General features: G+C 42.7%; 1 protein-coding gene and 1 non-coding gene across 13 annotated transcripts in view; one reads left to right on the forward strand and one right to left on the reverse strand.

Moving 5' to 3' along the window:
• BMAL1 (basic helix-loop-helix ARNT like 1) overlaps window positions 1-25183 on the reverse strand; it is a 108943-nt gene that overhangs the window by 78378 nt on the left and 5382 nt on the right. The window lies entirely within an intron of this gene.
• On the forward strand, window positions 246-352 carry LOC111758920 (U6 spliceosomal RNA). The gene has a single exon (XR_002793042.1). It is a non-coding gene; the product is annotated as a U6 spliceosomal RNA (small nuclear RNA).

The following is a 25183-nucleotide window of genomic DNA, read 5'->3' on the forward strand; positions in this document are numbered from 1 at the left end:
GATAGAACAAAGGAAATTACCCAGTCTGAACAACAGAGAGAAAACAGACTGAAGAAAAAAAAAAAAAAAAGAACAGAGACTTAAGGAACTGTGAAACTACAACAATAAAGCTAACATTCACGTGATTGGAGTCCCAGAAGGAGAGGAGAAAGAGGCTAGAACTGAAAAAGTACTCAAAGAAATAACGGCTAAAAACTTCACACATTTAGCAAGAAATAAACCTACAGATTCAAGAAGATGAGCAAGTGCTTGTTTTGGAAGCACATATAATAAAATTGGAATGACACCGAGAAGATTAGCATGGTCCCTGTGCAAGGATATCATGCAAATTTGCAAAGCATTACATATTTTAAAATTTCATATGGTCTCACTAATATGAACTAAATACAAAGAATAAATACATGGAGTTAAACCCTAGACAATAGGTTACTAGGAGATAGGATAAGGGCTGAGAAGCAGTACTGATGCTTAATATAGAGAGAATTTCTAATTAGCTTGACTATAAAAGTGTGGAAATAGAGTTGATGGTAACACAATACAGTCAGTATAACTAACATGGCTGGTTTATAAATGGGATTGTGGCTGAAAGGGGTAGTCTAGGGATGCAAATACCAATTGAAAGAAAGCTAGAGAATAATCTGAGGACTGAATAACATAGTGAACCCAGAGGTAGATGAGGATTGTGGTTAATAATATAAATATAATAATGTTCTTTCATGAACTAGAACAAATGTACATCTCTATAACAAAGTGGTAAGAATATAGTGATGCATGGGGAAAATTCAATTAATGTAACTTATGGACTATAGTTAACAGCAATATTGTATTATTCTTGCATCATTGTCAAAGAAGGTACTATATCAATGCTAAGGGTCAATAAAAGGAGGACATGGGATTTTTTCTTTTGGACTAAAGGAAACATTCAAAGGTTTACTGGATCGAAGACTATACAATTCTGTGATGAAAGTGAGAACCACTGAATGTACACTTCTGATAGAATGTACAAGGCTTAGGACTGGATAACACAGTGAATCATGTGGTAGAAGATGGTGTATGGTTAACAGTAAAAATATGAGAGTGTTCACTTATGAACTATAACAAATGATCAATACTAATACATAGTGTTAATAATAGGGGGTGTATGGGAAAAATAAGTCAAGTGTATGCTGTGGATCATAGTAGTAAAAGTCTAATCATGTTCTTTCATAATCTATAACAAATGTAAAAATTCTTGAGAACAGTCAGGAAAAAGCATTTTATCTATTGAGGAAAAACAATTCAAAAAATGGCAATTTCTCATAAGAAATAATGGAGGACCAAAAAAAAAAAAAAAAAAAAGAGAGAGCGAGAACAGAACACTTCTAAATAACCGACAGGTCAAAGAGGCAATATCAAGGAAAATTACACACACATACACACACACACACACATACAGAAACAAATCAAAATGAAAATACAACATATCAAAATTTGTAGGATACAATTAAAGTAGTGCTGAGAGGGAAATTTATAGCACTAACTCTATACATTAGAAACAACAACAACAAAAAATCAGTAATCTAAGCTCCTACCTGAAGAACCTGGAAAAAGAAGAGCAAAATAAACTCAAAGCAAAAGCAAGAACATAATAAAGATTAAAACAGAAAGCAATGAGACTGAAAACAAACAAACAAAAAACAATAGAGAAAAATCAATGAAGCAGAGCTGGTCTTTGAAAAGATCTATACAACTGACAAACTTTACCAAGAGACAAAGAAAATGAGAAGACTCATATTTCCAATATCAGGAATGAATCAGCGGATGTCACTATTGACCCTGCAGACATCAAAAGGATAACTAGAAAATACTAGGAACATTTACACACACATAAACTTGACAACTCAGATGAAATGGACCAATTCATTCCTCAAAACACAAACTCTACAACTCATTCAATATGAAACAGATCATTTAAATAACCCTATAGCTATTAAGGATATTAAATTTGTAATTTTAAAAACTACCCAAAAAAAGGGGGGGGGGGGGCGGAATCTCCACACCCAGATGGTTTCACTGGAGATTTCTACCATGGATTTAAAGAAGTATTAACACCAATTCTATACAATCTCTTCCAGAAAACAGAAGAGGAAGGAATACTTTCCAATTCATTTTATGAAACTAGTATTACCCTGATACCAAAACCAAAGACAATATAAAAACAAAGACTACAGATCAATAATTCTCATGAATAGAGATGTAAAACTCCTTAACAAAACATTAGCAAAGAAAATTTGGCAATACAGAAAAAATTATACACCATGACCATGTGGGGCTTATTCCAAGGATGCAAGGCTGACTCAATATTCAAAAATCAATGTAGTCCACCACACTAACAGGATAAAGAAGAAAATTCACAAAATTCATCAATGTAGCATTTGATAAAATTCAATACCCATTCACGATTTTAAAAAAACTCCTAAAATAGGAATAGAGGGAAATTTGCTTAATTTGATAAAAGCATCTACCTAAAAAAACCCTACAGCTAACAATATATTTAATAATGTGAAAGCAGACAATAAATGATGTCTGCTCGCACATTATCTTATTCAACATAGTACTGGAAGTCCTAGGCAGCACAATAATGCAATAAAAGGAAATGAAAAGCATACAGAGTGGAAAGAATAAAAAAATTCCTATTTGCAGATGATATGATTGTCTATTTAGAAAATCCTTAGGAATCTACAAAAACATTCCTATATCTAATAGGTGAGCTCAGCAAGGATACAGGATATAAGATAAACATTCAAAAATCAACTGTATTTCTATTATATTAGCAATAAACAGGTAGATTCTGAAATTAAAAACACAATGCCATTGACAATTGCTGGAAGGAAGGAAGAATAGAAGGAAGGAAGGGAGAGAAGGAGGGAGGAGGGAGGGAGACAACAAGAAAGAGAGAGAAAGACTTCAGTGTAAATCTAGTCTCCCAAGCAATCAGCTTATGGTCTAGCCATGAGGGCAGGGATAGTATATGTGTTTTGCTCTCAATTAAACCAAATCACCTAGCCAATGCCAAGCACCTAGTAGGCATGCAATATTTATTGCCATAGCCTATGCCCTCCTCCCCTCTGTAAGACAAGATTTTCTTCCCTTTAATGCTCCTAGTGAGGTCAAGACCTATTAAAAAGTCCCATCTCCAGTTTCTGCCTTGACAGGTCATGATTGCCTAGAAAATAGCAGAATAACCATTTCTATGCCCACTCCCACTACGGCCAAGGCCTCATCAGTGGCTGCAGACAGCAGGGATTGAAAGTGGCCCCTGTAGGCATCTCTGAGCCACCCAGAGGGTACAAGTTCAAAGGCATCCCAAGGTTTGACCCAAAGACCCCCAGATGATGTGAGACCATTGCCATGTTGTCCCACCCAAGTTCTGGGATTAGAAGAGTTACAAATGCCCTCCCTCTGTCTGTAAGCTTAGCTATGAGAATTGCCTGTCTGTCCTGAAGAAAGTACTGTGGAAGAAAAGAGGTTCTGAGGTGAAGGTCAGAGACTAGACCATGTGGCTTGGCTCCCATTGCTTTCTGCCCTCACGGTCTCCAACTCTCACTCTCTTCCTTTCCATTCCAACCATTACTGGCAGCCCTTACCCTTGCAGTTTTGCCCAAAATGCTTTTCCCCCAACTAATTTCTTCAACTCATTCATTGTGGCATGCTTCAGGCCTTGAACTCACCAAAACCCATTTCCTTTTCCTTGTGGTCATATTTCCTAGCCTCCCTTGTGTTAAGAATAACCATGTGACTGAATTCTGGCCAATGGAATGTGGGTGGGAAGAGCACATGCTTCCAGCTGGCCCAGTTAAACCTCCCCACAAAATGCCCTCTCTCTCCCCTCATCCTCCAGCTGCATGGAAAGGAATCTGAGGATCTCAAAGACACAAAAAAGAAGGACCCTGGATCCCTCAGTGACCACCAGGAGCAGCCACATTGTAGTTTCAGTGTACAAAATATGTAATTGTATTGAGCTGATGTAATTTTTGGAGTTGTTTTATATTTAACCTAATGGTTTGGTCTCCTCAGTGTGGCCTTTTCTGCCCACTCTACTTATTAATAAAATCTTCCCAACACTTCCTAGCCAACCTTCTTGTTTGTTTCTCTCCATAGTCCTTATTACCATATAACAATAACGTGTATATATATATATAATACATATATATAATACAAATATATACATATTTTTCTTTTCTACCCCCCACATTAGAATATAAGCTGAAGACACAAATTTTTGTCCTGCAACCCCACCCCCACTGTATCTCCTGGGTCTAGAAGAGTGCCTGGCCTATTGTAGTCAATAATTCATGGCTGATTTTTTGAATGAATGAATGAATGAGGCACTTTGGCTACAAGGTCAGAAACACTTGGGTTGAGGCCCAGCTCTGCCATTTGCTAGCTGCATGACCTGACCAAGTTACCCTACCTTTTTAAGACTCATTTTCTTCATCTGTGGTACCTTATAAGAACAGGTAATAATTAAGATCATGAACATAATTTCCTTAGCACAGAGCCTGGTAACAGCTCAGGTTCTATACATTCTAATTGCTCTAAGCCAGAGGACAACATTGGGTATCAGGCCCTAGCACAGAAAATGTGCGGCAATATTTCAAAGAGGAAGGAGATGAGTGGATATTCACAGGTGCAAACTCTTCTGAAAGAAATTGTGGCAAATACCTAGGTAATCAGATTGAAGAGCTACCTAAAAGTTCTCAGTAAACTACTAACAATCAGAAAAACATGACAACCGGTGGCATAGGCAACGAAAAGTATGTGCTGAGTCTGCAGAAAAGTGCTGCTGTAGAGAAAGCACCCTCCAAATGATGAGAGATCACTTCGTGCCTTTTAAGAAACAATTTTCCCAGCAAATCTCAGGAAAAGAGAGAGACCACTTGCATCATGGGGAAAAGGTAATAAAGCTATAAAAATGGAACTCAAATAAACCACATACAGAGCCCACATGGGCCTAGTTTCCCAGGAAAAATAGCGATTGCCAAAGTGTTCAGATGAGAGTCACAGTTGTGCCTCAGCATAGCAAACGACTTACAAAAATCATTAGGCTGCAGAAAAGCTACTGGGTCTGCCAAATTAGCAGTGCCAGCTCTCACCTGCCCCTGTCTGTCATGCTCACCTCCCTCTACCGATAAGAGGACACACTCACTAATATCTAATGCCTGAGCCTGCTCTGTCTTCTTCCAAACAGATCCTCCCCCAGTGAGCAGTGCCACGCGTCAGGAAGGCCCAGGCAGCAGCGCCCCAGGTCTCCTGCTCTCCTGTGTTCCCATTTTCTCCTTGGCCCTGGTCTCCTGCTTGCAGCTCTCACCTTCTGGGACTCTGTAGTGCTGAGCCTTCCTGACCCATGAAACTCTGTGGCCCCTCGTGGTTCTCACTGCCACCCCTTACATACACCTCTTCACCCCTCTCATCCCCATTCGCTGGCCTCTCTTCCACCTCTGTACTCCCTAACCTTGGTAATCCAAGCCTCTACAACACAGTGTCTGCCCACCTTTCTGATTCTAGAGCCTGCTCTTCCCCTACACCAGCGGCAGACAGCTTCATGGTTAAATGCAGATACTGTAGAGACCAAATGGATCTGAACCTTGGCTCTACAGTGGTATGATGTTGGGCAAGTTAATTAATTGCTATATGTCTCAGCTTGCTCATCTGTATAACAGAGATAATAATCCTGCCTCCCTCTTTTGGGTTGTTGTGGGGATTAAATGACTTAACACATGTAAAACTCTAAGAACCATGTCTGGCACCTGATACTCTCTATACAATGTTAGCAGTGACCATTACTCCATGTACCCAACACCAGCCAAGCTCCAAACATACCCTGTGTCCTTTCGCCTCCATAACCTCTTCTCAGGTCTTTGACCTGTGCTGGGGATGCCCAGCCTCCATCCCAACCTGTCCTTCAAGGCACTGACAAAAGCAACCGCCTCCATAAAACTTTCCTTGATTCCCGGGGCTCTTGGCCCCCCAGTGAAATGGAATTTCTCCCTCTTCTAGCTGAGGGCAAGGAGGCTGATTTCTCCTAGGGCCCCTCTTAATTGAATAACCATCAGTTTTAGACTTGTATTATCCTTCTCATCCCAGGTCATGAACTCCTCAGAAACAAATGTGCACTGGGCTTTTTCTTCCCAATTTTTTCTTCTCTCTAATCTTTACAGTGTACAGTCTCGGTAAACAACCAGAGACAGAAACAACCACAAATGGACCAGCAGGTCAAAGGAAGCCTTCCCTGTCACACCACAGCCAACAAGAATGGCAGCTCAGATCAAGACAGCACTGGGACCCAGCTGGTTTGTTGATTTCACTCTAGTCGTTTCCAAATGGCCATCAAGAAGCCAAATCCTTCCAGCAAGTTTGCAACCTGCTTCTGCTGCTCACTATGCTTCATGGCAGGTTCACTTCTGGCTTAGGAAAATATGTTCTTCTCAGAAATCCTGTTTATTTTTCCTTGTTTTAGAGCATTTCCTAAAAACATCCTTAAGAAAAGATGCTTATTTTATTTTGTAATTGTTTTAATTAGAGCATCAAAGATATAGAGATATAGAATTCCTCAATTTAAGTAGGTAGATTGCCCCTAAGAGAATTTATTGGCTTGTCTACACACAGAGGAAAAAGCAAGTCAAGAATGACTTGTAATATGCAGCCTTTCATTTACGTCTAACTTACATTGCCTCTACCCTGCCTCTTCATTCATGGAAAACAAAACAAGGATGGTTCCTAGCAGTTCATGTAAATTTTTAAAATATCCTCACAACATTCTTGAAAAAAAAAGAAATTCTAATTCTCTATCTAATCTTGGACCATTGCCCTTACCTAAATAAATGCCAAACTAATGAAATGATTCTATAATACACAAAGATGGCTTAACGCAGCATTAGTTGAAACAGCAAAAACTGTAAGCAATCGAAATGCCCCAGAGCAAGCTCGTGGCTTATTGAAAACATTCCCTTGATAGAATAGTATGCAGCCATCTTACATGACCATGATGAAAACTAGGAAGCCACCTGGAAAAAGGCTAAGGATATAATGTTAAAGTAAAGAGGGAAAACGGATGTTTTCCCATCTACCATATAGGAGGGTTCCCGTCTACCAGGGTTCAATGCCCAGGGCCTCCTGGTGAGGGCAAGCTGGCCCATGCAGAGTGCTGGCCCACACAGGGATGTCGCCCCACATAAGAGTGCCACCCTGCATGGGAATGCCGCCCAGTGGGGGAAAGCTGCCCTGCGCAGGACTGCCAGCCAACGCAGAGAGCTGATGCAGCAAGATGATGCAGCAGGAGACACAGAGGAGAGAACTAAGACGTAGCAGAACAGGGAGTTGAGGTGGTGCAAGAAAGTGATTGCCTCTCTCCCACCCCAGAAGGTCCCAGGGTCAGTTCTCAGAGCCGCCTAATGAGAACACAAGCAGACACAGAAAAACACACAGTGAATGGACACAGAGCAGAAAACAAGGGGAATGGGGAGAGGGTAAAATAAAATCTTTAAAAAGAAAAAGTAAAAGGGCTGCAAATCTGTTAGGATACATGTGTTCTTGCCGTCAGGGTTGCCCCAGCTTGGGGTGGGTTAGTCTCAGGGTATGCGATCAGATGAGGGGAAAGCTAAGGGGAAATCTGGACACAAAGGGATGGAAAGAATGGCGGTACCACAGGAAAATCAGATGTCTGAGTAGAGGCAGGAACTTCACTTCAGGAGAACAAAATGAGAGAAAGGAAAGGCAAGGTCATTTCAGGAATTCTATCCCAAAGCTGGTGAGAATATCCCTATTCTGTAGAATATCCCTATTCTGTAGAATAAAGCAATCCCTAGATGAGAGAACAATTTTTAAATCTCTAAGACACTCACTGCCAGGCCTCACCCTCTCCACAATGCGGCCACAGGAATCTTCCTGAAGGTTCAGCCCCTCCCAAGCCTCTGAGGATAAACCTAAGGCAGAAGGGACTTAAGGGGGCCTAGCTTATAACACAGGGAGGTAGCTTGCTTGCTGCTAACTAGTAGATAAAGAAAGTGAACCCCTTAGGAGACTGACTGAGCAGCATCCTGACCAAGGCATGACAAAGAATCATAGGCCAAGGCAGCACTTGAACCTGAGTTTGCATATTTCTGGGTAGAAAGCTCTTCTGCAGAGTAACCTGGTGCAAAGCTAACCAATGAGTCAGACTGACTGGCCTTGGGACTCAAGAGATCTCAGAGAAACAAGTGGTTTATTAAAAGGTGAACCCAAACAGAGCAAATCCCAGCAACCTCAGTATACCAAGAGGTGCCCCCAAAGAGAAAAGGCCTGATCCTGCACCCAAGTCCATGCCAAACCCTAGCCTCTAACTCCTCAGTCCCCTGCACTCTTGGTTCAGCTGAAGCTCGTCTGCCCCTTGGGTGAGCCAAAGCTGGGCCGTGAGGACATGAACTCTGGCACTGCCATGCCACATTTATGAGACAACTCCACATCTGGACAGGGGAAAATTATTCCAGAGCTCCTTCCCACAGCCCCTCTGCTCCCTGCTTCCTATCCTTACCCCATCAGAATCCCCAGTGTGGATCCTTACTGCCAAATACAAGAGGCCAAACCCCTAGCCCTGGCATTTAAGGACCTTCATCATATGGCCACAAACCACTCTTAACCATGTCTCTCAAAGAACTCATTCCACCCACCAAGGTTGGGTAAGGGGCTGCTCTCCTCCTCCTCACACCACCTCCAGAAGCCATGTGCTCCTTTCTCACCCCATCTCCAAAACCCTTGAGGGCCAGCCCAAGCCCTTTCTCCTCCCCCATTCCCCAGCCTCTCCCAAACACACTGGTTTTGCTCAGTCTCCCCTGATCAACCCTAACCCTCTGGCTACTCATATGTGGAAAAAGCAGGTCATCCAGATGTTCTTATCCAAGGGATGATGCAAAGGAGACCCCCTTCTTCCCAAAATTTCCTCTAAATATACCACAGAAATTCCGTATTAAAGCTGTTGCTGACTCTCCCTTGACACCCCCTTGGGAGGAAGGCACAAACATTAGGCAATGATGCTGGAGCCAGGAGCCCTCCTAAGTGTCCTGCTGGATGGGGGAGCACTTTTCACCTGCCACAGACACCAGAAGCAAATGCTTCCTGAGCTCCTACTAGGTGAAACATGGTGGTTATAGGATCTTTAAGATACTGATCTGAACAAGCCAGTCTTGGCCCTGCTGGAATTCAGACTCAAACCAGGAAAAGAATGAGATAACCTCCACTAAGGCAACATGATAACTGTCAAAGCAGAGAGGGAAGGCATCGAGTGAACAGAAACAAAGAGCAGAGGCGGGAGGGATTTAACTCAAAACCAAGAGGGACTGGGAAGGGGCTCAGAGAAAGCCATATGTAAACTGTCCCTGAAGGATATTTAACAACAAAAATAAAAATAATGGCATCTGATATTAACTGAGCACTTACTGTATGTTAACCACTGTATCAAACACTTCACCTGCCTTATTACAAAAGCATTCAATCACTCATTAATGGGGCCTACTATCTTTCAGGCACTGTTCTAGGCATGGGGGATAGAGCAGTGAACAGAACAAACAATAATCTCTACCCTTCTAGAGCTTACGACCTACTGAGAAAAGACAGGCAACAAACCAAATAAATAAGGAAAATGCATAATGCATTAATCAGGGGTTCTTAACCTTTTTTGTTCCACAGACCCCTCTGTCAGTCAGATGAAAACCACAGACCCCTTCCTTAGTCCACACTATACTGTGTATTATTTAATATATACATCATACCTGCACCAACACGTCCCCACAAGAACAATGTTTTTTTGAATTTCAAGTCAAGTTCACAGATCCCTTATTAAGAACCCCTGCATTAGATGGTGATAAGTGCTAAAAGGAAAAATAAGGCAAGAACGGGCAATAGGAAACCCCTGGAGTGGGGGGCAGTGGGCTGGGTGATCCCATTTTAAATAGAATGACCTTGAGTTAAGACAGAAGAAGGCAAGCCAACATGCCATGCAGATATCTGGGGCAAGAGCCTTCCTGGCAGAGGGAATAGCCAGTGCAAAGAGCATGAACAAGAGGCATGCGTTGCACATCTGAAGAACAGCACGGATTCCAGTGTGGCTGGTGTGGAGTGAGAGAGGGCCAGGCAGGACCAGAATGTGCTGCTGCAAAGCTGCATGCTGCTAAACTCAGGGGGCACCACAATGAACCGCACAGAACCCAACCTGCTCAACCATATGCTGCGGCCCTGGATGGAACATGAGGTCAGAGAAGTACCAAGACGGCTTGAGGTCCGTAAGAATTTGGCTTTTCCTCTGAGTTAGACAGGAAAGCTATTTTTGAGCAGGTTCTGGGCAGAGGAGCGACCTGATTTGACCTTCATCTTCCCAGCATCACCGTGCAGAGAATAGACAGCAGAGAGGCAAGGGTAGAAGTGGGAGATCTCTTATCAATAATCACACTCCACTATATATATATCGTCTTATCCTCACAATCCCATACTCTTTCATTGATGAAGAGATTGAGGCTCAAGAGAAATCTGGTAACTTCTCAAGGGTCACTCTAGTAAGCAGGGGCAGAGCTGCTACAATCAGGAAGTAAGGGAAGAGAGCATTCCAGGTGGAGTGAACAGCATTAGTGATGGAGCAGGAACTTGGCAGGGCTGGTGAACTTGGGAGAGGGCAGGTTCATGGTCCAGGGAGGGTAGAGCCTAGTGGTAAATGGCAGGACAGGCAGTAAAGGCTGATCTGTGCCCCAAGCACTCCCATACCAATGCCGACCAACCACTTCCAAGCTGGCATCTCTCCCCTGGACCAGAACAACTGCCACCTAACCCATCTCCCTGATCCACTCTTCTCCGGCCTCGTTCAATCCGTTCTCCACACTGGAAGCCAGAAAAATCTTTTAAATGTAGAAATCAGATATTATTATCTTGCTCTCTACACTCTGGTGGTTTCGTACCATTCCAGCCCCACAGCAGACCCCCCATTGATACTGGATGAATGGATGACTCCCTCATCCCTACAGGCTAACCTCTCGGGCCACTTCTTCCATAGTTCTGAACAGCAGAGACGAGGTCAAAGGAAAGAGCGCAGGAGTGAAGAGGGTTCATGCTGGAGCCAAAGAATCTGGGTTCAAATCCCAGGGATGCCACATCTTAGCTGTGTGACCATGGGCAATTACTGAACCTCTGAGCCTCAGCTGCCCTATATGCAAAATGGAGACAATGGTGTCTAACTCACAGTGCTCTTATGAGGATGGAATGCATTCATAAATGCTAGCTATAAAAGTATAATTATTATTATTAGGGCTGCAATGCAGTGAACAAGGGAGTATGGTGACAAGGCAACAAAAGCAGAGTAGCCTTCTTGACTCACGAAGAGGCTCAGGCAGCTATCTGCAAGCCCTACTGCTGGGCTAGTGGAAAACGCCTGGGAAGGGGGTGTCAGCCCAGCAGTCTAAAGCTCACAGAGGGCTGCTCCCCACCCTCCCCACTACTTCTCCTTCAACCCTCTTAGTAACATTTGATCTACACCTCTGGGGTGAGAGACTTTGTCCTCAACATAGACGGTGGAAGTGAAGGGAAGTGGTCCCTATGATCTTGTTTTTGTGGCTTTTTAAAAAAATTATTGGTACAAGGGTGCTAGGTTAATTGCTTAACCACCTGTACACTGCCTTAAGTTCTTTCATCACTGGTGGCCTCTGTGGGCCCATGTCTTATACCACATTTTCAGGGGCAAGTAGCCATCAGTATTAACTTTTCTACCCCACCTGACTGCTGGCGACCACTACCAAAATGATGCTTCCCCATATTCCTGACTCTGGGAGCCTGAGTCCCTTATCCAGGCTTGCTCTGTCTCAATGCAGGGGAAATGACGTCCCCTTCTCTTCCTCCTTCACAGAGGGAGACAACTCTTTGCTGAGGGGCTCAGGGGCGCCCACCACTCAGAGAGACTGTGTGTCGGTCAAAATGTACAAGGAGAGAGGAGAGTCATTCCGTTGCGCTGAGGGGTCGCTTTTGGGTTAAGCCTTTTTAATAAAGTACTCACTCCGGAGCAAACTGGACACACTTCACCATGTTGTGGCCCAGTAAAAGGAGCTCTGCAGATAGGCCTGGGCTGTGAAGTCTGCAACTGGCTTGCTCCATGCCTTACCCCCAGCACAGCACCTGAGTCCCCAAAGCTCCTGGATCATGGTACATGTTGTAAGGACTGCTTACGGCAGACAGCACAACAAGCACTGGGTGCAGATGGAAGGCTTTCCTCACCAAATAAATTGTGAATTTAAGGGGAAGATCAAATGGCCATATTCTTCTCTGGATGCTGAATACAGTGTACCCAAAGTTATTATCTCAAAAACGGGCAGACTGAAAATTGAGGCTGAAACAAAACTTTACAAAGTTGAAGCAATGAATATTTGAAACAAAAAAGTATATAAATTTCCCAAAGAATCTGTAACACCACCCCCACCTCCAACGTCTCCCAAACAGGGCTTAAAACCAGGCCCTCTGAGGGCCACATTCATTCCAAAACCTTTTGTAACCTGTAAAGGTGGCTGTATAAACATTTACAATATACATGTAGATATGCAGGTATGTTTTTAAAGGAATGGTAATAACAACCATGAAATGGTAACAAGCTTCCTTCTATGCTCCCTACCCCCACCCTAAGAAAATTGATTTTAGTAACAGAGCAGCTTCCCAGCCAGCCCTGGTTAGGGAGTATGAGATGATCACTGTATGCCTGACTGATTCTCTGGTTAAAATTCATAGTTTGTGGGCAGGAAAGGATTGAGGGGAATTCTGAAAGCTAGTGAGTCCCCAGACCCATTCAGGAGGAAGATAACGTGAAAAGTTTCCATTCTGCATCAAATAGGTCTGAGACAAGCTTCAAAGGCTGGTTCTTGGAAAAGGAAGATGGAGGGAAAAGGGCTACAAAAGCACTGTCTTTAACGTTTGCAGGAGGGAAAGTGCTGAGGCTCCACAGAGCTGAGGGTCGTCTTTGTCCAGATTTTCAAGAAGGGAAACAGAGAGCAGGACAAAGGCCAAGCCTCTAGACCTGACGGGGAAACAGAAACGAAGATTTAAAAAGGATTCTCAGGGAAATTGTTTAAGCTTTTCCAGGGAGTCAAAAGCCAAGCTGACAGTGATACACAAAGGTCCTGTGAGAGGTGGTGATCAAAAAAACTTCACAAAGGGCAATAGCAAGGTAAAATATTCTAAATACTTACAAAGGCCAGACTCTGAGCCACCAAGAAAGGGAATGGAGGTGGCTGGGGGATGGGAGACAAGGAGAGGTTAGTTAAAAATAGTCCCCTAATGATAACAGCCCAGTATCCTAGCTAAAGGGATGACGAGATACTGGACCTCATTAAAAGCTGAAAATAATAAGGGAAAAAATAAACAATCTTGTCCTGAGACAAAGCTGTGGCATGCGCAAACCTGAACCCCTAGGTGCAAATTGGTGCACCACTCTTCAGAAAAGATGGATGTACACTGGGGCAGGCCCAAGAAGGGCAATGGAATGGCCACCAGAGCCAGCACCTGGCTAATGCCCTCGGCTTTTGCTTTGTCCACCTGTAACCAGCTGGAACAGGGTAACAGGAACTGGAGAAGCACCTCAGCCCTACCAAGAGGACTCCTCCAGTTAGCCCCTCCCCAGGCTACCAAAAGGCAGCCCAGGGACAGAGAAGGAGCTGGGCCTTGAGGTCAGAGACCTACTTTCCAATCCCAACTCTGACCCTCCTGCTCCTCTATGAAAGGGCACTTGTAACCCTCTATGTGGCCATTCTTACCATCCGTAATTATCTTCTTTATTTATTTTCCTGTTATCTGCCCCTCTCTCTCCCACTAGAATGAAAGTTCCATGACAGCAGAGGCTGGGTGTGCCTTATTCATCACTATAGCCCCAGCCTGCACCTAACAGAGTGGTTGCCACATGGCAGGATCTCAGTAAAAGAATGCATAGCATAGAGACTGCCTGGTTTCAAACACCAAATAGTCATCTTCGAGAACTGGACCTGAGCCTGTCCTGCCAGAAGTGGGCCAAGTGTGGGATGAATGGCTCAGCTGCCTTGCCCGAGGGTATGCAGTCAGCTCTGTGCCACCAACCCTCCCTGCAGTTCTGACTGACTCCTCCTCTTCAACCCATCCCAGGAGCTCCACTCAGGCCAGCCACGTGACCTATGACAAAGAGCAAGGGGAGGGAAGTGGATGTGGCTCAACTGATAGAGCCTACCATATAAGAGGCCCAGGGTTCGATACCCAGGGCCTCCTGGCCCACATGGTGAGCTGGCCCACGTGCAGTGCTGCTGTGTGCAAGGAGTGCCCTGCCATGAAGGGGTGCCCCACATGCAAGGAGTGCGCCCTGCAAGGAGAGCTGCCCCACACAACAAAAGTGCAGCCCAACTAGGAGTGGTGCCACACATACGGAGAGCTGATGTAGCAAGATGACGCAACCAAAAAGAGACACATTCCCTGTGCTGCTGACAAGAATGCAAGCGGACACAGAAGAACACACAGCAAATGGACACAGAGAGCAGGTAACAGTAGGGGAGAAGGGGAGAGAAATAAATAAATAAATAAATAAATAAATAAATAAATAAAAAGAGCAAAGGGAAGCTGCTACAGGAGAAAGGACAATTAGTCCTCTTCTGTTCATAAAAATGTTGCTGGGAAGAAGCTACAACCAATTCTACAGAGTCATGAACAGATGGAAGACATGAACCACAGAACCTTAGAAATGGAAGGAGCTAGAGAGAACAAAGGACAAGGTTGCCTGATCCCAGGATAACAGAGCCAGGGGGTACCTGAGTGACATGACATGCTCGTGTAGGATAAAGGAAGAAAGAGCCATGCAATGAAAAAGGAAACCTGCAAAATTCATTTCCTTAAATGCCTGTAGTGAAGCCTAGTTAAATTCCAGGAGGAGAGTTACTCAGGCCATCTTTCCTAACACACTGTAAGCCCTTCACTGATTAGGTTGATTTTGAAAAGGGAAACATCCTTTTATAAATTCCTTAACATCTCAGAGAATAACCTTGATGAGTCAAACTTAATAAGAGAGTTTATAGCCCAGGGCCAGGGTGCCAAAAATAAAATTTCTTGATTTGACTTGAGAGTATTGATCTGTATGACTAATTTTTAACTAGCTTCTTTGTGATTATAAAAGTAATACATCCTCCTTGTTGAAAAAATAAGAAACTACAGAGAAGGAGATGAGAATAAAAATCACCTATATTTTCATGGTTGAGAATCCCTATTTCCATTTTGGTGCATTCCCCTTCTTCTATGAATCAGATTTTAACATTCAAGAGCAGACTGTGAATATAATTTCAATTTCTTCTTTTTTGCGCCCTTTTGTAAAGTCTACTTAAAAATATTTTGGCCCAGGTTTGAAACAGAAAGTTCCCGAGTCCGGCTGGCCATCAATAAACCATTTAAAAAGGTAAAAAAAATACAAAAAAATAAAAAATAAAAATAAAAAAATTTCATTGAGCTCGAAGCAGGAAATTTACCTTTAGTGTATAAACAAATTAAATAAAATGAAAAAAAGAAACCCTTCATGAAGTTTTAAAAAAACACAACTGATTATTTTACTGAGCCCCCCTATGCTGCCAAAAATCACTATTGCTAGGGTAGAAATTTCCCATAAGATAGAAATATTAAGCCCATTCTTGTATCTGCCTACCTATGTTACGTTTTCAATAAGTATTTATTGTTTTGAAAAAGCCATAGTTTTTCAAACAATGAAGAATTGTTTAACTGTATCTTGTTATTTTGAAGGAAGAAATCAAGTTTTGGTGGCCCTGGGAAGGTTTTTCATCTTCCAACTTGCAGACAGACTGAATCGTTTGAAAAATGATCAGTTCACAATATGGACTATCCAAGTGAAAGTTTTATTTCCATATCTGCATTCTGTTACCTAAACAGTGGGGGTAAGCAAATGACCTTGTGAAGGACATATAATGTGTCATGGGCTACCTGATCAGGAGCTACCCTGATGGCTGCCCACATCCTCCTTGGGTGACTGGTTTTCCACATAGGCCTAAAGTCTTGGCCAGCAGAGAGCAGAACTTTTCTGCATGGTAGAAACGACTGTCCAGGATAAAGAACTCCTTGGTGGCCAAGCATTTTTTACTCCTCTAGTAATACTTCACACTTCATTCAGCAAATATGTCCATGTCAGGCACTCAGCTGGGTGCTGGGGACACAAGGATAAATAACTCAGACGCAGTGCTGTTTCCATAGAGCTGCAGTTTGCAGATTATTTCCCCATCCATTATCCTCAAACTAAGCCTGGGAGGCAGGAAAGGCAAGCATGTTATTTCCATACTCTTTATGATACCACAATGCTCACTGGAGTATTTTGGCCAAAGTTATGAAGCAGAAAGACAGAACTCAAACCTAGGTCCTGTGACTCCCAGCCCAGTGTTCTTTTTACACTGGTGACTTTCCTCTTACTAACAACCTAATGTTGGGAAGTGGCTATGGCTCAATCAGTTGGGCTCCCATCTACCATAGGGGAGGCCCTGGGTTTGCGTCCTGGAGCCTCATTGTGAAGGCAGGCTGGTCCGCACCCATGCCACAGAGAGCTGATGGCCCACGCCCATGCCACGGAGAGCTGACACAACAAAGGGAAACAAGCAGACACAGAAAAACGTGCAGCGAATGGACACAGAGAACAGGCAGTAAAACAAGCCGTGTGTGTGTGTGTGTAAATAAATCAATAGATAAATAAATAAAAAACAACCTAATGTCTTTTAGATTACTCACATTCACTTTAGCATCTGGGCTCTCCCTGCCTGCTTAGCTCTTGAACATCGAGCTGGTCTAACCTCCAGGTGGCTGAATATGCCCTGGATTCTATGGGCTACTAAACCTCCTGAGAGTCTGAGCCTAGGGGTACCAGCTCCAAGCCCTGCTTACCCCTTCCTCTTGCCTCCACAATGCAGCAAACAACTAACTCCCCCAATTTCCATTCTTTCCTTTTTGCTGGACTCCTGGTCTCCCAACTAAAGTCATTTCCCATTCTCCTTTGCAGCTAAACGTAGCCATATGACTAAGTTCTGACCACTGGGATAAAAAAAGCACCACAAGCTACTTCTGGATCTGGCCTTTAAAGCCACTGCATGTGTGCTCCCCTGATCCTTTTCCCCTGGGAGATGGTGAAAACTGAAGCTTCACCTTCAACCACCAAGTGGAAGCCAGGCCTGGACCACTTGTCTACTCTGGACTGGTATATGAGAGAGAAATTAACTTCTATCCAATTGCAGCCCTTGTGCCTGTGGGTCTCTTTAATATAGGAACTTGCCTGTGTCCCAACTAATACAAGAAGTTTAAGTGAGACCAATTCTATACTCTTCTAGCAAAGCCTCTTGCCACAAACTAACTACTTAAAAGGGGATGTTCAAAACTCTGTACCAAAGTGTTCCATTTGCCATTTCATTTTAAGGAAAACTTGTGAAAAATGAAATCACTAGGATCTCAAAAAGTGATATTCTAGGGTCACAGAAAAAAAAAAAAAAAAGAGAGAGAGAGGGCTCTCCAAAAAGCAAATAAGCCTCCTGCAGTAGCAGTAGGGGAGAGCTCAAATGACAACTACAGCCAACCCTACTTCTTACAGCAGTTCACTCCATTCCTAGAAAAAGCATTGAAAGCTGAAATGATGCGAGCTAAGGCCAGTTTCTTCATGGAGAAAGCATTACAACAGGAACTTGTATTCCAGACTAAGAACTTTATGGTCAGCTGTTTAAAGAAACTATATAAACTCCATATTCACCATCTATTAAAGTCTTGGAACTTTTCAAGCTAGAAGGGTTGCTGGTCCCATAATATACCACAAAAGATTTATACATATCCTGTATATATTTATATTGTATATGTATACACATATAAAGTAGGTATAAATCAATTAAACTGAACACAACCACCAATTACCTGACCTTTTATTTATTATGCTTCTGTAAGTAGCACAAAGTACTTCAGTTTAATAATTTCTGCTGGCTACTAAATACAGCAAATCAGGACATTTAAGAATGTTTTCATCAGAAAAAGCAAAAAGGAAAATTGGAAAGAGGATGAAAGTCAAAGTCAGAAAAGCAATGTTTAAGTCTTGGCTCTGCTGCTGACTAGCTGTGGAACCCTGGACAGTTGTTTAAACTTTCTAGGCTTATTAACAAGACTTTATAACACCTCTGTCATAGGGTTGTGGCCAAGACTAAATGACAAACTGGGCGTAAAGATCGCATTGAAAAATGCCACACAAATGGGAAATGGTATCGTTATCAGGACCGTGGCATTTGGAAAGGCTTTTGTGGTGAGATTTTGACAAGCAACCTTATGAAAACTTTTGAGAGACTACCAGCTACCCAGCTACTTTTTAAAAAATTGACCCAAAGAAATTTTGTTTGCTCTTTTTAAAATTTCCCCACAAGCATGAACAAGCAAGCAGTAAGTTTTTCTGCTGAATTCATCATGGGCATCCATTTGCTTGCCAGCCACAGGACAACCAGCAGGAGCTACCAGATATTAGTCATGGGCTGTTCAACCAAAAATGTGTTCCAAAGACTCGCTAGACTGTCAGAAACCTCAAAATCAGAGTGCCGGTAAAAGGGAGGAAGAAGAATGTAGCGGTTAAGAGTATAAGCTCTGGAGTTAGGCTGTTTGAATCATGGTTTTTCCACTTACTGTGTGGTCTGGGGCCCCTCTGAGTGTCAGTCTCCTAAACTCTAAAATGGGACTCATAGTACCTACCTCATAAGGGTATTGTGAGAATTAAATAAGAAAATGAATGTAAAACTTAGCATAGTTCCTGGCATATGGTAAATACTCAAAAGTTTGGTATTTCTATTAATAATAATAATTAACAATAATAATAAATAGATCATGAACTACTAAAAAAAATTAAGATTTTTGCAGATTCCCAGTCCTTCATGTCAAGGCTTTGCTACAGGCTCTGTAACAAGGCATTACCTGGACAGCGACAGCATGCTGGCTCACCCACTGTTCCTCTAAGCTTATCAGGGTTCTTCTGAATTTCTGCCTAATGCCCCAGGGTAGGTGAAAAATCCAAGAATGCCTGCCTGGACAGCTGGCTAGATCCTGGCACCTGTCTTACTACTTCACAGCTGCCCATCACTGTCCTGAGATGCGTCCACAGAGGAGGATGGATTAACATGAATATCTGTGCCTAACTTTTCAATCCATGCTCAAGGGTGGTAAACCATGGTTCTTAAGCACTCAAGTGATAAGGAAAGGAAAGATTAACAGGAAAGAGGAAGGAGAAGGGAATCAGGAGACAGATATATTGGGTACTTCTGTCTCCATCTCCCTTCTGCACCTATCTAGGGAACCAGGCTGAGGCTCTCCATCTCTGGGGATGTAATGCATCATATCTATAATATACGGCACTACCCAGCAAAGGGAAGCCTGTCAGCACCCAGGGGTTGGACAGCTCCACGCCTCTAAACTTCCCGGAGGTAGGGATATTTCCTTCCCCCCCTCCCAGTTCCATCCCTGTGAACACCAGTACCCAGTCACTACAAAGCCACAGCTGTTACCTACATCCAGGGAGCAACTATGCAGCTTTCAAAGCTATTACTCTTTCCTTATTTCACTCAAGCATCAGAATCACATTTTAAGGGGCTAGACAAGAATTGTTACAGCAGTTCCACAGATAAGAAATCAGCCACAGTTTGAAACATTAAGTGATTTAGCTAAGGCTACATACATAGTGATTAAGTAGCAGAACCAGCCAAGAAAGTGGGTTATCTGACTCCTGAGCTGGTGCTCTTTTCAGAAAATGTTGGTATTTTTTTTTAAACATTTGATTCCCATAATAGTGCTTTTGCTTCTGGAGAGTTCATTAACCAAGGTATCTCAGTCATGGTGCAATGCAGAGTCACACACTTGAAAGCCACTCATCCAGGCAGATGTTTACTGCACTCTAGAAATCTAAAGGGTGACTGAAAATGGCCATGGTGATTAACATAATTGACAATTAATTCCAGTTCTGGCTCCCTCCCACCCTCTGCCTCCTGTCAGGTCTCTGCTATGTTTAGTTCCTTTTTGCACCATTCCCACTGGAATGCTACACTGGATTAATGATTATGGGAGAATTAGTTCATGTCACTAAAATAATAATCATAATAAAATAACTTCAGTGGTTCTCCACTGCCTTCCAGTCTCTACTTCACATTTTGACTTGTTACTTCAACTTGCTGAGTTTCTTCATCTACAAAATGAAGCAGTGAGCCATATAGAGCCCTGTTTACTTGCAGCTCACAACTCTAAAAACCCCGATCAAGCCCAAATTCTGTATCTGGAGGTTGCTGGGAGGGAGCAGAGTCTGGTGGATAAGAAGGTCCATATCCTTGTGTTTAAACCTGAATCCATTGTTTATAAGTGCCTCAATTTCCCTGTCTCTAAAATGATGATGATAGTACCTACTTCATGAGGTCTTCTTAAGGATTAAATGAGATAATACAAGTGAAATATCAAGTACATTATAAGAACTCACTAGATTCTAGCAATTATTACCATCTGAAAAGACATGCTTTAGATTTGGGCCTTAAATGACCTTCCAAACTTAACCTTGCACCATTATTTAAGAACACTCCATTCTTGGCAGGTTTGTCTCTGAATAAAAACTGGTCATTCCCAACTCTGAGCTTTTAATTATGCTATGTACCTGCCCCTCTCTCCCTTGAAGTGTCTGTCCTACCTTTGTCTGTCAATCTAAGTCCTACCCGTTTTTAAAGGTCTACATAAAACTTGTCCTTTTCCACAAAGTCTCATCCCTTCTACGACAACCCACAAAAATAATTTCTAGTCCCTGAATTCCTGTAGCACTTAAAGACAGTCTAACCCTTCATTGGCATTGTAGGTGGCTTCGATTATCTTCTACCTTAAAGCATCCATATATAGTAAATGAAATTGCCAGCTTCTTGGCCATGGCTATTTTGCTCCTCCTCTGGGTCTAGCATGATACCTGGCATATAATAGTCTCTCAGATAATCTGTTGACTGAATAAAAATGTAGTACTACGCCCAGGGAAATATGCAATAAGTTTTTGGTGTTTTTTTTTTTTTAATTGATGTGGCTCAGCTCTTGATTTGCTGAACTTTGGACCCCATTAAAGATAACAGAAAGATGAACATCAGCAGGGCAGAGACAACCACGGCTTGTTAATTCCTCACTGTCAATAAAAGATCCAGATACCTGGCCAACCTAAAGAAAAAGAGAAACACTGATGTCACAAGGAAATGGTAGCCTAAACTTCAAAGTACCTTGTAAGACAGAGTTCATGGACCTATATCATTAGAGAGTAAAGGAAATCTGAGATCTTCCCAAACTGAATGCACTCATTTAACAACTATTTAATGAGTGATTACTTTGTGTAGACACTGGGGATACAGAAGAAAACAAAACACAATATTCTTGTTTATTGTCCAGCATCTAAGGATGAAGGCTACATATAAAGCCATCCTCAAGCTCCAAAGTGAAGTCCAGAAAGGAATAACTCCTTGCACTGACACCTTGCTATGCCTTCAAGTGAAGTAAAAAATAAATGGAGCATCCCTATCACAATTGACCAAATGGCATTTGGTTAAAAGCGCTCCGTCACTCCCAGTAAGGCACCCCTCACTTTCAAATCCACTGCAAAGTTGTTCACGGTACAGCACGCTGCACCCTAAATCATTTGAACACTGCCAGTTTAGCTCTGCCATCAGTGGCATCTCAAAAGGCAAATGTGGCTCGTGATGCCAAAGACAAAACTCAGAGATGGGAAAGGAGGAGGGGCGGGGCACTAGTTAAAGGATCAGGTAGTTTTCACCAACGCAAAGCCTGAAGCTCCTTTCTCCTTTGGAGCAGAAACCTCTTCTGTCATCTGAAGGCTTTAAAAAAATTTTTCTTTTTCTTCCAGCAGGATACTGAAAATAGCTTTGCATTTAACATTTAAAACTGTTTTTGATCCCACACTCTTTCAGTTCTGCTCTTTCCCTCAAATTCATTCCATTCCCTAAGGGCACCGCTAAGTATATTTCCTAAGCAAACAAACCAGAGTCATCATTTTTATCCCTAAGAGTTAAAAAGAAAAAGAGATTTATATAATTATATGGAAGATAAGTTGGCCAAGAACACAGGAGCCTTATCTGGACCAAAAGTTGGACAAAATTTTGTTCAAGCCATCAAGAAAGATAGCAGATCAAAATCAAGGTTCATATTAAAGGCGTAACTGTTGAGTGCTACACATGGGAACTTCTTCAGTTCGTTGTTTGCCCCATCTACTTAAAAAAAAATTGGACATAGGTAGCCATTTGAGAGAAGGTTTGAACAATGCAATATATGTATTATTTCCTGTTATCGGGAGAAAAGCATAGGATTTTACAGATGAAAAGGACCTAAGAAATCAGTTCAGTGATGGCAACTTACTCAACGTTACTCAGCGAGTCAGCAACTGAGCCAAGACCAGGGCCCAGATCTCTCCCAGCTCCCAGTCCAGGGCTTTCTCCACTCTCCACACCACTGTCTTATTTATAACACAAGAAGCCAAATCCTAAAGGCACAAAGGTATTATAAAAATCACTTTTATAATATTATACTTTTTGGCAGGCTGGAAAAATAGTAGGAGAAGCTTCACTAAGGTCAATGAGCCCCATTAATGCTAACAGTAAATGGCCTGTAGTGCTGCAGATGAGGGGTCTGGCCTCAGAAGGTTTAGTCAGTGCTGATACTGCTTTATTTCTAAACACTATGTGTTCAGCTACAGTCAGCACTAAATGGCTTTGTGGGCTCACCTGGGAACTAAATCACCATTTACTTTCCATTTTTTCTATAGAATAAATTATCCCAAGTTTCCACCAAATGCCTTACAAATGAACTTCTGGAACAAAACCTGTTTTTAACATGGCTGTGCATCTAAAATGGAGAATTCTAAGGTCTGAAGCTTTGCACTAAATAAACATAATTAAAACAGTAATAGTTGGTGATAAATCCTAAGAGTGCATTTATGAAAAAACCCTCCCAACCCCTAATTTTTTTATATAGAATATAATGTTTTATTAAAATTCTTCTGAGCAAGGTACAGTAAACTGCTATTTATATAATATAACCAAGGACAAAACTCCAATTTTGTAATCCAGTGTTTAAAGGACCCTTCAACACAAGGCTCTCCAGGGCTACAAGCAGGATAAAAGGAGAAACCATGTACTCATAATCTGGTTACACTGGCCTTTACTTCCTTCAAGAACAAGCTACTTCCAAGCTCAGGGTCTTTTTGTACATGTTTCCACTTCCTGGGATACTTTCCTCTAGATCTTCCTGAAGCTGAGTTTTCATTGTTTTCTCCCTCAGTTCAAATGTCACCTCCTCAGAGAGGTTTCCTCTGATCACCCAGCTAAAGCAACCCCCTTTCCACCATTCACCAAAGCTACTGCTTTACTTTGTTTTGTTGCTTTCCTAACACATATCACTACTAGAAGTGAACATGCTTAATGTTCACTTATTGTCTGTCCCCTCCTACTGGGAACTGGTTTAGTTCACTGCTGGAGCCACAGTGCCTGGAACAGTGCTGGGCACACGCACATCGGAAGCAGCCAACAAACTTCACTGAATGAATGAGTAGACCTGAAGAGTGGGAGGAAAGGACATGCCCATCCTGATTTGATATGATATGATAATTTGCTAATTATGAAGTACCATTGCTTCTGAATGAATGGCTGGCAATCAACAGTATGAGGCAGAGCAAAAATCCAAGAGTGAAAAAAAGAGCAAATGTCATCAGAGGAGGCTTCACAAAGGAAGTGAGTTTCAAGGCAGGCAGAAGCAATGTCAAAAAAACTTGAACAAAGACACCCAGCTAGAGAAACAAGGCTACCCTAGGGAAGGGTGGGGGAGAGACTAGAAGATCTAGGCCTCAGGCACAGGGCTGGGGTCTGGGAAGAGGAGGAAGCAGAGCTGGTGAGGAGGAACAGAGGTGACTACAGGAAGCCTACAGGGCTGTTCTAAGTCAGCAGAGCTGGCCACAATGTGTGGGAAGAACTGAAAGGAGAGAGTAGAGGAGAAAATTGGTTTGAAGATGACCACAGCTGTCTTAGTCAATGGGCAAAAACTGCTTCTTCCCTCTTCTTAGACATCAGAGAGATATGAGTGAGCAAGACGTCAAGTCATGTTCTCCAAAAAAGACAATTTACAGAGTATCTCACAATAGCTGATTCAGGTTCACTTGCCATACCTGTGACACCTGGGTACTTAAGGAGGGAAGGGAGATTCAAAATGATGGTTCTGAGGGCAGAGCAAGTCCTTCTGTGGCTCCCAAATTCGAGATTAATTATATTCAGTATAGCCTGTGCTTATTATCTTTTTATTCTCTGGAAAAAGGGGGTATCCAATTTCACTATACTGTATATATCTGAACATTATATAACACATTTTTATGAAACAGGTTTGCATCATAAAACAATGTTTCCCTTACTACCTAAATGTATTCAGAGAACAACTGACATTCAGTAAATATATATTTATACACACACGCAGGCTGCAGAAGTCTGTCTTTAGGGCAAGGAATTGGGAAGGGGAGAAAGAAGGTGAGAGACATCTGAAAGGTCTCCCCGCCAGCGAGGAGCTCTGCAGATGGTCACCACGGGGAATGTGGTGGGGGGAATGAGCTATGTTGGGAGGTTCATCTCACACAAGGAGCTGCCTGGCTGCCTGAGGAGGAGTAGGCTGAGCCATGCAAGGCCCCGTCAGTACAATACTGCAGAAAGGCCGGAGAAAGCAAGAGAGACCGAAATGCACAACAGGATGTGAGAGGAATGCTCACAAACCCTTGTGACTGCTTCTAGGGCAGCATCCAAATCCCTTGTGTCCCACCACAGAAGTGTTTGGTCCTGAATTAAAGGCGGAGCACACCAAGTTTGCCAACAGTAAGACGAGTTACCAATGGCCGTAGGCCTCCTAGGCTCCTAGCACAGGGCTGGATGCCTCACATACATGATTTCACTTCTTTCCTGTGGGCATTTAATACAGTGGTTAGAGCAGGCTCTGTCCCATCCCATACCAGCTGGATGACCTTGGACAGTTTACAAAACCACTTCACTTGTAAAATGAGGATAATAATAGTACTCATCTCGGGGGATTCTTCTGAGGATTAAATAAGTTAGTAAACAGGTGACTAATATAT

The sequence above is a fragment of the Dasypus novemcinctus genome, chromosome 10 (genome assembly GCF_030445035.2).
Source record: "Dasypus novemcinctus isolate mDasNov1 chromosome 10, mDasNov1.1.hap2, whole genome shotgun sequence".
Classification (NCBI taxonomy): Eukaryota; Metazoa; Chordata; class Mammalia; order Cingulata; family Dasypodidae; genus Dasypus; species Dasypus novemcinctus.